At 44.1% G+C, this 15,601-nt stretch overlaps 1 pseudogene; it reads right to left on the bottom strand.

Annotated features, from left to right (window-relative positions):
- Positions 1-14,066: 14,066 nt before the first annotated feature.
- LOC145418880 (5S ribosomal RNA) lies at positions 14,067-14,181 on the bottom strand (annotated as a pseudogene).
- Positions 14,182-15,601: the final 1,420 nt, after the last annotated feature.

Genomic DNA, 15,601 nt, shown 5'->3' on the forward strand with positions numbered 1-15,601 from the left:
CAAAATCAGTAGCTTTGTCGATCATTAATAGAAATTGTTTCATGAACAGGAAATTATCGCCAGCTGAACCAACGGGAAATTTTAAGATTTGCTAAGATTGGATGGAACAGGTTAAGAGACAATAGGTTATATTGGAGAAGATGGGAAAGTTATGATGGTGATGATGATGATGATGATGATGATGATGATTATTGTGATTATGATGATGGAAGTGGTGATGGTGGGGTTGATGGTGATGACGATGGTAACTCTTTATGATGATGATGGTAACTCTTAATGATGGTGATGGCGATGATGATGAGAGCTCTTAATCAGAATAAAAATTTCTAGAGACGGCAATCTTATAATTAAAAAAATACATCTGCTTGAGGATGGCAAATTTAATCAGTTATTTTGATCAACTCCGTTCTGAGCTTTTCCCGAGAGAGAGAAAGAGAGAGAGAGAGAGAGAGAGAGAGAGAGAGAGAGAGAGAGACTGTCAGTTATTTGAACAAGTGTCAATACAGGAAGAGAACGCGACGTGGCCAGAACAAATTTTAATGCAGAACTGTCTACTCCACTCACAGGCCGCAGCGTCAGGCGATAGATAGATGGGAGACGCCGTACTTTGTGTGTGTGTGTGTGTGTGTGTCTCGGTGGAGGTGAAAAAAATGAATATACTATACACTTACACCTCTGCAGTGGCTCGCCTTTTGGCAGGATACATTTTTTACATATAACACAGGAAATTTTCTGTCTCTGTCTCTGTCTGTCTGTCTGTCTGTCTGTCTGTCTCTCTCTCTCTCTCTCTCTCTCTCTCTCTCACACACACACACACACACACACACACACACACACACACACACACACACACACACACACACACACACACACACACACACAGAGCACCATAACTTTGCATACAGAAACACTACACGAAATTTCTGACTTACCGTACTGCCTTCCGCGGTACACCAACCCACACACCAATTTGAGTTTTGTCAAGGATGGATATCTGGAGTCTCTCACTGCCCTCTCCATTCCAAACTAGAGAGCGATGACGTTTGAAACACCGAGCAGTGGACGCTGAATCAAGCCCCTCCATTCTGGAAAGCCTCTGGTAGTTGGAGTAATGCATCTGAAAGCACCAAGAATGAGATAAAAAGAAGTAGTGAGAGTACAATATCCGCGTCCCAGCAAAGGGTCAAAGGGCAGAATATTTGACTTTCCCCTGTAGCCTTATATTTGTACCGATGCCTCACAGACTTGACTTACTTCACACTTGTCTGGCCCTCAATTCTTTGGTTAGGTCAGGTCAGGTTATATTGGGTTTGATTAGGGTTATGTGGAGTAAACACGACGCTGATAAGAAAAGAATATAAAACCCGCTCTGGTGAAATGGTCTGCGGGTCTGGAATATGGATATGGTCACCTCCCTCTTTATTCTTGCCTCCTCTCAGGACAAGACCAGCCACAATCGTCACACAAGAGATATTTCACCTTCTTTTGTTACCGTATTTTTTGTTAGGTATATGAGAGAGGGGTGTGAGCTGGGGGGAGGGCAGTGAAAGGGCTATCAGGCCGACATGGAGGCGATACGTTTATGGCCACACCTTGAGGGATTAAGGCGTCTGGCAATAGACAGATAGATTTTTTGTTGGCACTGCAAGACAGGCTCAGTGAAAGGGACACGACTTTATCGGGTTTTTGTTGCTGAAGAAAATTTTATTGAAACTATGTCTGTCTTTAAATTGTGATTCTAAAGGGCACTCATTTTCACTTGGTGTCATTAATCCCATACCTTTCCTTTAGTTTATGCCCAAAACTCTGGCTATAGAATTTAATAGCCCGTTCCCTGAGGCCCAGTAGTCCCACGTACCACACACCTCCACATGACACCACTTCGGCGCTAACACCAACCGTCCATACTGAATACACGCTAGGATTGTCTCATACAGGACTGGTGTACTGGTATTAGCTGGGGTGTATTTACGGCATATTGACGGGTCTTATGGTCTATCAAGTCTAACGAAATTCGAAGCCCTTAAATTGCTCTCCTGACCCAGACGGGAATCGAACCCCCGAACATTGGGACCGCTGACCACCACCCTACCGATCTGGCCACGCTTCTAGCCTGAAAAATCTATTCCAACCTGAATACAATCGTCAGGAGAAAGGGTGATATAAAATGAAAAAATAATGGGTTTCAGAAATGGGGAGTTCTTTTTTATTTTTCATTGAGTGTGTGAGAGAGAGAGAGAGAGAGAGAGAGAGAGAGAGAGAGAGAGAGAGAGAGGTGGTGGAGGAGACATTATTTGGCCGGAAGCTTTACCTGTAGGACACTCGCAGCCCAAGAGAGCAGGTGTCCCAATTTCACACCTCTGAGCCACACTATATTTTGATACTGGAAAATGCTGTCCGTATTTCTTTCCCCTGGCGGTCAAGTGGACTACGGTGCCTTGCTGGGGCGAAGAGGAAGTGCGGTGTGCATTTTTAATACTAGAGTCATCATCCTCATTGTTACAGAAGCTCCCTGACACCTTGTCCTAAGCGATTTAGTTTGTTGCACGTTACTGCCCTGTTCTGTGTTCCACAAATCCTTCCAGTATCAAAACACCTAAACACCTTTTCCTAAGCGACATATTTTGTTTGTTACACGTTGCTGTCCTGTTCTGTTACATAAATCCTTTCAGTATCCTGAAGTCCTAATACCTTTTCCTAAGCGATTTATTTTGTTTATTACAGCTTAGCCTACTGTCCACTTCTGTATTACATAAATCCTTCCGATATCCTATCACCCTAACACCTTTCCCTAAGCGATTTATTTTTTATTACACGTTAGTCTCCTCTTCTGTGTTATTAAAATTCTTCCAGCATCTCCATACTGTGCATAAATAACCTCGAGTGGGGATTATTAACCACCCATATCCAAAACTAAACCGCTAAGGAAGAGGTGTTAGGGAGCTTCCTTAACCTACGAGAATACAAAGCTGGGAGTCATTAAATTTTGTCCCTTCTCCTGGTGGTTTTGAGGACTGCGGTGCCTGTCGAGGTGAAGGGGAAGTGGAGTTTATTCGGTGTAAGGGTCGTTTATCAGGAGTCCTTGGAGCTTTCTTAACACATTTATCTTAGCGATATATTCTGGACAGTATACCCCATTATTCTCGTGTATGTTATTGAAGTAAACCGGTATTAAGACGCTATACCTAACCACAAGACTATATAAAGTGTACTATGCAAAATAAGTCGGTAAGAAAGAGGTACTGTGAGGTCTACTGTGCGACTCAGAATAATGGTCCGAGTTTCAGAATAAGGGCCCGAGTTTCAGAATTAGGACCCGAGTCTCAGAATAAGGGCACGAGTCTTAGAATAAGGGCACGAGTCTTAGAATAAGGGCGAGAGTCTTTGAATAAGGGCGTGAGTCTCAGAATAAGGGTCCGATTCTCAAAATAAGGGAGCATTTTAATCCAGAAATGATGTGAAAATTTCCATTAACTCCGGGAATATACATATCATGGATGGTTTAGCTGATCGCATACATAACTTTGCATTAAATTCCTGCTAACGTTAGACGATTTTATTAGCTAAGAAAAATCTACCACAGCAGTGATGATGATGATGATGATGATGATGATGTTGATGTTGATGATGATGATGATGATGATGATGATGAAGATACTACTACTACTACTACTACTACTACCATCACTAGTACAACTACTGTTAGTACTATTACTGCTTATACAGTTCTGTGCTGCTACTTTTACTACTACCTTTATGATGGTGAAATGTATTATTTTCTATGTATCGAGAGATACGAAATAAATCTGATTGATTGATTGAGTGATTGATAATAATAATAATAAGAATAATAATAATAATAATAATAATAATAATAATAAAATAATAGAACGGCACTCAGTAGAGCGCATACCTCTGCCAAGGCCCAACATGCAGTTCCTTTTAATTCAGTCAAGTCTAATCAAGCATCAAACTCAGAACCCTATAAGTTGTAACACCATAATTTATGGATCCGCGCCAAACTGTACACATTCATAGATACCAACATCCTAAATATGGCTGATATATATATATATTTCTTTTCGTCAAGATCCAAGTAATATTCACTGAAAAATTTAAGAAAATGTCGAAAAACTCCCTATCTCGCAATGTTAAAGAAATTGAAAAAAAAAAAAAATCCTGGATCCGCATCTTTATCCGGATCCGCACCAAAATTTAATGGAGTCTATTCTGGGCCAAGGTCCATTTTTCTACCAAGTTCCGTGGAAATGCGTCCAGTAGTTTTTGTGTAATCTTGCTGACAAACAAACAAACGGAAAGGGGTGAAAACATAACCTCCTTGGCGGAGGTAATAATATAATCCATCCATCCATCCATCATCCAATCCTACGTTGGCCCATGAGGAACGTTGGAGCCCTGGGCTAGGCATTGGTTCCGACATTGAAAATGAGAGTGAGAAGCCTCACTCATCCCTGAGTGGCATTATGTGAGCAGTCAACCCCAACCATCCCTTGGATTTAAACCTTCACCGGCTCAATCCGATTGGAGCGCCGTAATTACCCACTAAACAACCAGGCGCCAAAATTTGGTTATATGGTTACCACCCAGCGTAGTAAATGATTTCCTGGTGCATAGGAAACCATTTGGCTTGTCACTCGTGTAGAGTCACCCACAGGCAGAAGGAAGAGGAAAGAATGAAGGAAAGAAAGACAGAAGAGGGAGTGTAAAGTCACCCTTAGGCAGAAGGAGGAGGAAAGACTGAAGGAAAGAAAGACAGAAGAGGATGGAAGGAAAGAAGGATGGAGGAGAGGAAAGGGCAGACACCCGAGAGCAGCACTACATCGAGTGAGTGGATGGTGAGCGTCACCACCTACCACAAAATAATAATATAATAATAATAATAATAATGATAATAATAATAATAATAATTATAATAATAATAATAATAATAATAACAAAGGCAACATCAGCATCATCAACAACATCACCACCACCACCACCAACAACAACAACACACAAATAAATCCACAAAACCTAACTAAAATCCCTCCGTATCACAACATACAAACCCTGCCTTCAGTTCCACCTGAAGTCACACATATTTCCTGACCCCAAAGGAACCCACCAGCGATATTCTTCCTTACGAGGTGGAAGGCACGTAACTCAGGCGACATTGACCCGGGGGAATGGATGTACAGGGCAGATCAGGTCAAGATGTATGTGGTGACCTGGGGGTACAGGGGGATAGCGAGTGAGGGGGTATATTTTAGTGGGCTATTTCCTGTTCCTCAGATTCTCTCTCTCTCTCTCTCTCTCTCTCTCTCTCTCTCTCTACCTCCCTTCCTGTCCAAATCCTTCATGTATGTCGGCTGATAAAGTGAGGGGGAGAGAAAGCTATATTTAAGTGAGACAATTGACCCCCTCCTGTTCCTAGGTTCTCTCTTACTCTTCCTTTTCCCTTTCTCTCCCCCTTTCCTCCTCTCTCCTCTTCCTTTCCCCCCCCCCTCCAACTCTCTCCCCTCCAACTCTCTCCCTTCCTCCTCCTCCTCCCTCAATCTCTCTCCCTTCCTCCTCATCCTCCCTCTGTCTCTCTCCCTTCCTCCTCTTCCTCTCTCCCTCTCTTCTCCTTCTTCCTCTTCCCACCCTTCGTCGACCCTCTTTTTTTCCCCTTTTCTCTCTCATTCTTCTCTCTCTTTTTCCTTTTCTTTCTCAGTTCTCTCTCCCTTTCTCCTCTTCCTCCCTCACTCTCTCTCTCTCTCCCTTCCTCCTCCCTCCCACCCCGCCTTCCTTTTTACTCTCTTCCATTCGTTTCCTTTATGTTTTAGTGAAGCCCCCCCTACTCTCTCTCTCTCTCTCTCTCTCTCTCTCTCTCTCTCTCCATAAGTCTTTTCCTCCTGTTACCTCCAGTTCATAAATTCTCTTCCGTTTTATTGTCTTTTCCTTTTCAAGTTTCTTTCTCCTTTCCTAACATTCCCTTCTCCTCCATCCCCTCCTTCCCCTTCCTCTCCTTCCCTCTTCTCTCCAATTTTTCCCCTCTTCCTTCTTCCTTCCATCCAATTTTCTTCTTCCATTTCCTCTCCTTCCCATTCATCCATCCTTCACTCCTTCGCACTTTCTTCCTTCCCTCCTCTTCCATTCCCTCCTTCCTCCCAATTCTCTTCCTCCCTCTCCCTCCCCTCCACCTCCCTCTCCTTCCCTCTGCATTTCCTTTCCCTCCCTGCTCCCTCCCCCTCCCCTTCCTCCCCTGACTCCTCCCATCATTTCCTCCTTCTTCCTGCATCAATCTTACTCACTCCTTCCTTCCATCTTCCTCTCCCTTAAATCTCCTCCGTCATACCACCCTCCCTCATCTTTATGTCTTCCTCACCCTCATGTCTCCCTCACCTTATTCTCAACCTCCCTCACCCTATTCTCACCCTCCCTCACCTTGCTCAATCTCCTTCACCCTATGATCAACCTCCCTCACCCTGCTCAATCTTCCTCACCCTATTTGCACCCTCCCTCACCCTATTCTCAACCTACATTCAAGCTCCCTAACACCTCTTCCTTAGCGATTTATTTTGGATATGGCTGGTAAATTTCCATTTGTACGTCATTTATGCGGAGAATTGCGATATTGGAAGGATTTTAAAACACAAAAGAGGACAGTGAGGTGTAATAAGGAAAATAAATCGCTTAGGAAAAGGTGTTAGGGAGAGAGAGAGAGAGAGAGAGAGAGAGAGAGAGAGAGAGAGATCCTGAGCTGAAAAAATTCGTCTAGCGGTAACAAGAAAAAAAAGCGTAAAAAAAGCGTCTCTCTCTCTCTCTCTCTCTCTCTCTCTCTCTCTCTCTCTCAGCTATAAAAAACATCTCACCCCCTATCTTTCAACTATAAAATAGATTCTCTCTCTCTCTCTCTCTCTCTCTCTCTCTCTCTCTCTCTCAGCCGCTCTTCCACTCATCCCTCATCTCAGGGGTTCAATTTCAACCATATATCACCTCTAACTCACTCACTTCCTTATTCTCCTACTCTTTCCTGCTTCTTCCTGTTTGAGAGGACGTGGGAAGCAGGAAGTGTATTTGCTCCTGCTTTCTCTGCTTCTCCTGCTATCTCTCGCTGAATGATGACATTGACCGAAGTTACGTAGATGGGAGTTAATTTGGTGATGTGATGGTAGAGAGGAATTTAATTTTTAATTGTGTTTGGTCTTGGAGTGGATGGGGTGTCTGTCTTGTCTGTCTGTCTGTCTGTCTGTCTATTTGTCTGCCTGTCTATTTCTGTCAGACTGTCTATCTATTTGTCTGACTGTCTGCCTGTCCGTCTTTCTGCCTACCTACGTACTTACCTACCTACCTACCTACCTTCTTACCTACCTACCTACCTACCTTCATACATACATACCGACCGACCTACCTGTCTACCTACCTACCTACCTTCCAACCTACCTACCCACCGACCTATCTACCTACCGACCTATCTATCTATCTATCTATTTGTGTATCCACCTGCTTATCTGGTATCTGTCTGTCTGTCTATCTATCTATCTATAGTCAGACGTCTTAAACCCTGAGGGGGTGGTCCACGAATAACTCACTTCCATGTCACCCTGCCCTTGGCCATCTTTCCCCCGCCATCAGGCCGCCTTCCCTCCAACTCACATTACCCTCATTCATATACCCCTCCACCCCAAACCCCCATCTCATTCTCGGTCTTCCCCTCCTCCTGTACATAGCGGTATCACTTGCAATAGGAGTAAAGGCAGTAATAACAGTAGCCTAAGATAACTATTAATAATAATAATAATAATAATAATACAAACAACAGGAATAACAAAAAAGCACCATAAAAATTCCCTAGCCCAACAATACCATATCGGAGATTGGACAGCTTCGTCTCTCTCTCTCTCTCTCTCTCTCTCTCTCTCTCTCTCTCTCTCTCTCCCTACGGTAATTCCTACAAAAAAGAAGTCTGGAACGATCGACCCTCAGTTCCCTGTCGGCCTCTCTGTGTAGCCGAACCAGTGAGCAAGACGGATCCTCTCACACCCACTCGCAAACATGTCACAACTGACGCTTTCGGTCTTGGAGTTCACCTCGGCTCCCGGACCCCTCCCCCCCCCCCCGCACGCGCGAAAACTTTGGAGGCATTTTTCGGCGCGCAAATTCTCCTACTTGTAATATTTTGGCGGATTGGTGGACTAGTGGGTCAAGGCGCTCCAGCAGAATGGGGTAAATAAGGGTTTCAGTTCGAGAGATGGTTGAGGTTTCTCTCTCTCTCTCTCTCTCTCTCTCTTATTTTAACTTTGTATTTATTTTCGTCCTTTTGCAGCTTCTTTCCTGTAGCTCAGTGGCAGAGAAAGACAGGGCCATGGCTCAACACCATCTCTAAAGCACTTCTTCGTGACTAGCACCATATTCAGCTGTTAATCGCTAGTTATGGTTCAGCATTGAAGAGATGGCTATTTTACGCCTAGTTAATGTGAACGGAGTATAGTAATTAAGAATCGAACTGGTGACAGGCCCATTTGGTGTCTACCTATACAAATACTCTGTCTTCAAAGAACTCACATATCACAGCTGCCTCAGACTCTCATTCACGTTAATGTGGTCCAGATTTGCGTCCCTTTGCAACTTATTTCACATAGTTCAGTGGCAGAAAAAGACAGTGTCACGACTCTGCTTCCTTGTAATAGCACTTCTTCGTGACTAGCACCATATTCTAGTGTTTTGCCTCTTGCTACACCTCAGCATTCAAGGGGAAGGGATGGCAATTTCAGGCCAAGTTACAGTAAAAAATGTGTATCACTGTTCTTACTCTCCTCATCCACGGTGCTGGTAACACGTCAGTTATCAGTCCACGGTCACCCTAGGTCCAGATCGTGGGTAATCAGTACAATGCCGGTCAAAGCAGTATATTAGCCGTGTTTGATGCTGACCATCGTAGTCTGTTACCACAACTGTCTGGGTGTATAGGTAGGATGAGTACCCAGGGGAGGTAACAGTGGTAACCTGGATGATGTTGAATGAGTACCCAGGCGAGGTAACAGTGGTAACCTGGATGATGTTGAATGAGTACCCAGGGGAGGTAACAGTGGTAGCCTGGATGAGATAATGGCCTTGTATCCCAGGATATTATGTGAAGAACCCACCACAGGCTCAAAGGCCTAAGTTAAAGATATGGGCACAGCAAATAAGCACCTCATGGCGTCTGCTCTCATATTTACCTATTTAACATGTACCCTCAATCCCCTGTTTCTGGTAGTTTGTATTTTCGGGAGGGGGGCTCAACCCTCCAAGAATCACTAGGAGGGTCACGCTCCTCAAATATCGCTTTACGGATGAAAGTCCATTATACAACATTATTCTAAGATTTCAAAGCCATAGCTTCAGTCCTTTCACAAATTCTTAGAGTTTTTAATTTACTGAGGAGGGCTGACCCCCCCTAAAAATCATGGTTAGAAAATTGCATATAATGGGAGACCTTTGGAGTAACCAGCAAACTGAACACCAAAAAATTTATTTATACTTTTTTAATCATCAGAGCTACAACTGTTCGACACACCTACAAAGCTAAAAATAATAATAATAGTAATAATAATAATAATAATAACAACCTTCCTCACTCGAACACGCTCCACACTTTCAAATAACGACGCCTATGATATATTTACTTATTTATATATTTTAAGAGGAGGATAGAATATTGTGTGAATCAATGCAGTGTTCTGATGAATAATAAACATTGGCCGTACAAAAATTCCTCACATATAAAAGATTTGCAAGATAACCTTTTTTTTTTTTTTTTCAGAAATTTCTAAAATATACATATCATGCAGGAGACCAGAGTAATTATATATCCCTATTACTTTTTTTTTTTTTTTTGTGGGGCCTCATATCTACCCCAAAAATAAAGAACTAAATAAAGATGCATTCAGAATGTGCTGGAGACACTGAGGCAGTAAAGACAGACTAATAGAGACAGTAAAGACATCGTTCGAGTTAATTTCCGGCAAGGTGGTGTAAACGAACTATTGATTGGAACTGTACTTCCTGGTGGTCAAGGGTTTCCAAACTGGACAAAGGGAATGACGGCCACCAGTTTGACCCCGAAGCCCCTTGGGTGAAGAAGCCTGGTTATATACTGTAGATGCCAGGTCCCGCCTCTCTCTCTCTCTCTCTCTCTCTCTCTCTCTCTCTCTCTCTCTCTCTCTCTCTCGTGTGTGTGTGTGTGACATTTCCCTTTACCTGCATGCCTGTGTGACTGCCGGGGGAGAGGGGTGTGGGTGTGTGGGGGGTGTTGTCTGAGAGGGTGTAGGTGTAAATGTGAGTGTATCCCTTATCCCTGTGCGTCGTTGGGTGTTTTTAAATCTGTTTTCATCTCGTTACTATCACCCCTTATCCCCAAGAAAATTAAATCGGTAAGATTGAGTGTTAAGGTAGGCAGCACTGTGTTAGGTGATAATGCACATCATTGCGAAGTAGAGTTAGGCAATGAACAGATCTTGAATTTGGCTCTGTTATCTTGTTTTTATTTTTGCTTGGAGGGAGCAGTCTTACGGCCATCTGGTCTTTGGTTCCTTCCTCCTTACATAAATAATAAGCAGAGGCGTGAGGGTGGATGATAGGCAGCAGCTAAGCATGTAAAGGAGATAAGTAGAGACTGCGCTAAACCAAGCAGAGGTAAACAAAGAGGTAGGTAAACCGATCAATACGCCAGGAAGAGACATAAAAGTAGATAGATTGTCAGGCAGCGATATAGGATGGAGGTAGAAGCATATAGATGGTTAGGCAGCAGTATAGGGGTCAAGCAGGTAGGCAGACAGGTAAGCAAGCAGGTAATGAAGATACTGTAAATAATCAGCGAGCAAGATGGGAGGTAGCCAGGTAAACAGGCAGGCAGGGAGATGCAGGTAGACTGGGAGGCGTAAGCAGGCAGGTAGATGCAGGCAGACAGTGAGGTGACAATATAGGAGGTAGGCAGGCAGGCAAGGTCTTCGCCAGGCAGAGGGAAGTGAAGCGAAACCAGTTTAGAGATAATTTCCAGCGCTGACTTGCGATCCATTAAGAGGGCGACGGACTGTGTCCGGCTGGCAGGCTTTGTCCGGCTTTGCCCCTCCTCCCTCCGGCTTGGTACTCCTCAGCCTGCACACCATAGCCACCTGTAGGTTGCCGTACCGTTCCTGTCATAATGTATCGTTTGTCATGGCTTTGTCCCACTTTTCTTTCTGCTATAGATTTGTTTTATTTCGATCCTAGCAATCTGTTTTCACCATGGCTCTGTAGCCACGCTGTACCGTTCTTGTTTTGCTGTACCGCATCTTATCTCTAAATCCACACAGCCTATCAAGTGTCCCCCTGTAGGACCGTACCGTTCCTGCTATACTGTACCACTTTTTTCAAGATATGTTCGTGTTCTTGATATCAGTCGTACCAGTCATGTTTCACTGGACCGTCTCAAGTGTACCAGTCTTGTTTTTATGTACCCATTAATCCATACAGCCGGTACACATATCCGCGTGTAAGGTCGCTGTACCGTTCATGCTGTAGTGTACCGTTTTTCATTCCACGGTACTTTCTTGTCATACTGAGCGGATATTGCTTTGCTTGCCTCGTTTTCTTATTTTTTCCTTCCGTTCAGTCGCACCAGATTTGTTCCACTGTATTGTGCTTAACCCCCTCATGATCCGGACATCTCTAGCATTCTATTCCAGCTAAGAGTGAGTCATAGCAGCCTGGGATGGTGAGGAGAGTGGCGGTATTGCATCCGGATGGCAGTCTTTGTCCGGCTTTCTGGTCTTTCATCCTTGTCCTGCCTCGTCCCTCTCAGCTTGTTACTCTTTAGGTCTGTACCTTTTACTAACGCTCTCAGACTCCTATAACTCACTCTCAGTTTAACAAAATCCTCTGACAATATCTAGAGCAGATTTCTAGAGTTGTTCCGGCCACGAATGGGGTTATTGCTACACTATATCTCTTGTATTTTTGTTGCACTTACTTTGTTCCTCTTTATTTAGGCCAATTCAGTTTTGTTTCGTGTAATGTTTTCGTCATAGTGTGCCATTTTTCGTTTTGCCCCCCCCCCTCTCTCTCTGACACACACACACACACACACACACACACACACACTCACTCACTCACTCACTCACGCACTCAAGCATTAACACACACACACACACACACACACACACACACACACACACACACTCACGCACTCAAGCATTCACACACACACACACACACACACACACACACACACACACACACACACACACACACACACACACCGCACACAAGAAAGCCGTTAACACACTTCGACTTTCACATCCATCACTCTCCTTGTAGACTCTCATTTCCAATTCGTACATTGTCAGCCTGGGGGAAAGGTTAGATTTGGACATCACTCTCCCTGAAATGGAATGATACAGTTAAAGACACAGTGTTGTTCCTCTGTCTATTTTCTTTTCTACACAGCTCTTTAAGTGTACCTTCCTTGTCTTGCTGTACCGTTCTTTATTTCCTGCATCCTATACCCCTCAGCCACTCGCCCCTCCATATCCACCTGCAGTGCTGTACCGTTTTCATTACCGTACTGTTTTGATTACTGTACCGTTTTCATCAATTTATTATTATTTTTTTAGTTTGTTGCATATTTGTTTTGTTTTCGTGATGGTGGAGTATATGCTGATTCTTCTGTGTATATCTTAATACCATCTGGCATCCTCCTGCCTGCCACTCTTCGCCTCCCTCCTGGTTGCCACCCTCCGCCTCTCTTCTGCCTGCCACCCTCTCCTCCCTCCTGCCTGTCACCCTCTGGCTCCTTCCTACCTGTCATTCTCTGCCTCCCTCCTGCCTGCCACCCTCTGCTTTACTCCTGCCTGCCATCCTCTGCCTCCCTCCTGCCTGCCACCCCCTACCTCCCTCCTACCTACCACATTCTGCCTCTTTTCTTCCTACCAACATTTCCAATCACCCCTCCCGAACCCTGCCTGTCCTTTGCACCCACTGCCTTCCTCCTACCTACCACCCTCTGTCTCCTGCCTATCTCCCTCCTGCCTGTCACATCTGCCTGGCTTCTGCACAAGTTACCTTCAGTCACTTCATAATGCTTAACAGAGCCAAAGGCCTTCTGTTAACAGCGACATGTTCTGGAAAGACGGAATTTTATTAACAGTTTTTTAAGGTTGAACATTCAGGGGTGGAGTGTGTTTGAACTGACTAGCAACCAAGGAGACGCACAATGTGTTTGAGAGAGTTTGGAAAGACATATTTATCAAGGATGTCAATTTGCATCTGGTTTCACATCTATAACTTTTTTAGCTCAGCTGATGGCCAAGTGTAGTCGGAGTGGAGGGCCCATTTGACTAGCAACCAAGGAGACGCATAATGTGTCTGGAAAAGTATATTTGACAGGGATGGCAATTTGCATTTAGTTTATATATATATATATATATATATATATATATATATCCCAGCTGATGGCCATGTGTAGTCAGAGATAAGGGCTCATTTGACTAGCAACCAAGGAGATGCATTCTTACCTAAGACTCTAGATAGACTGCTTTTAACCACGTCACCGCAAGAGGTCTCAAAAATTAGAAAAAAAAAAAAAAAAGACTGTCTGGAGAAAGAGATAATGGAGGATAAATAAACACCTAAGAATGAAGTGATCAACCCCCTCATGGTGGGGGTAACTTTAGGTATACAGTATTATTCCACTCCAGACGGTTTAATTAAGCTGAAAACGAGGAGTGAACGAACACATAGAGGACAAATCGAAATCATCTGAAACACCCATTAGTTTAGATAGGGTTTTCATTGTGTTTCGTCAGTTGTCAGTTTTCATCAGCCCAAACTATTTTCTTCAGCTAAGAGTGAGTCAAGGGAGCCTGAGAGTGTTAATGATTTGTGTGCGTCCGTAGTAATGGGTAATGGGTTCGATGCAGGGTAGATGTGCATTTAAATAGTCCATCCATCCATCCATTGCCAGACGCCATGTATCCCAAACGGGGTGGTCAAGGGCTTAGAGTTAATTGTTTTTACAGGGAGGGGCACTAATCCTCCACCAACCCTTGACACATAGGGATGCCAACAGCATCTGGTGTTCCCAGGCGGTCACCCATCCAAGTACTAACCAGACCCAACGTTGCTTAACTTCACTGATCGGACGGGAAGCGGTGTACTCAACGTGGCATGACGAGATATTCTGCTGTAAAGGATGATTGAGGATTGTGCAAGTGTGTGTGTGTGTGTCAGTGTGTGTGTGTGTGTGTGTGTGTGAGAGAGAGAGAGAGAGAGTGCAAAAGGGTGCCTACGATGTGTCACCACTGGGTCAGACACTCGTTAATCAAACTACCTATTTCTTTCTCTCTCTCTCTCTCTCTCTCTCTCTCTCTCTGCCACCAACACCTTTAGTTTAATTATCTCCAATGGGGCCACCGTGATAGAGGGATAATGTTGTAAGCCTGAGGAATGAACCAGCTCTCCGTTCCTCTCTCTCTCTCTCTCTCCTTCAAAATTTGTACCCGTCTCCACCCAGGAGATGCTCGGGGGAGGACATTGTTTTCATTCGTTTTGTCTGTCTGTCTGTCTGTTTGTCTGTTAACAACTTTACGCGATAACTAAGGGTGCGATTTCAACTAAAACTACAGGGATGTTGGCCTATGAGCTTCTGATCAAATGATTCAATTTTGGGCTAAATTGGGCTAAGGCCCAGGCTGTAGGGAAAAAATGTAAAAAGAAAAATCGGTTTTTCGCCATAACTCCTTTCAAATTCTTCATATCGACATGAAACCAAAACCTGAAGGTGCATCTTTCAGATCTGCATCCCATAACATGCCTCATTACATCAGGGGAATCACCCCCCAGTTAACGGTAGGGGGGTCAATGTCAGGTGGGTCGGGCCCAGAGTTTCAAATGGGCATAAAATCGTCAGTTATCACCTGATTTCCTCCAAGTCTGATATGTGGCATCTTTGACTAGATATCCTATTGTGTTCATACGTCAGCACTAAAATGACTGCCGGGGACAGGTTTGCTGTGCCTTGGCACCGCTTCTTGTCACACTCTGCTACGACTTACTCTTCTCATTTTCTTTTTACTTGCTCTCCTCTTCTTTTCCTCATCCTCAAACTCGTCCTCTTTTATTATTAAAACGTGTAATTATTATTATTATTATTATTATTATTATTATTATTATTATTATTATTGTAGCTATTATTTATATTATTATTACCGCTGACTATTTTCCTCTTCCTCTTTTTCATCTTTCTCCTCCTCCTCGTCTTACACACACACACACACACACACACACACACACACACACACATTTCCTGTGATTTCCTGTGATATAGTTTAGGGCTGCTTCCCTAGGTGTCGCCGGTGCGCCACCTTCCGTTGGTCGTTCCGATCCGATGCAGCAGACTGTTTCCCTCCGAGGTCTGATGATAATGGGGCAGCGGCGGCTGGTCCACCACTGTGAGCAGAAACTCGTCCAGGTGTTTCTTGAATGTTTCCAGGGTGCCCGAATATTCTTGCAATCCCCGTGGTATACAGTTGAACAGTCGGGGCTCTGTACTGCTGTAAAGCCTTCCTTGAGTGTTTGTAGTCTTGTCCATCTCGTCGAT

This window comes from Coenobita brevimanus, chromosome 116, assembly GCF_032717465.1.
Source record: "Coenobita brevimanus isolate Jiangsu-jjx chromosome 116, ASM3271746v2, whole genome shotgun sequence".
Taxonomy (NCBI): Eukaryota; Metazoa; Arthropoda; class Malacostraca; order Decapoda; family Coenobitidae; genus Coenobita; species Coenobita brevimanus.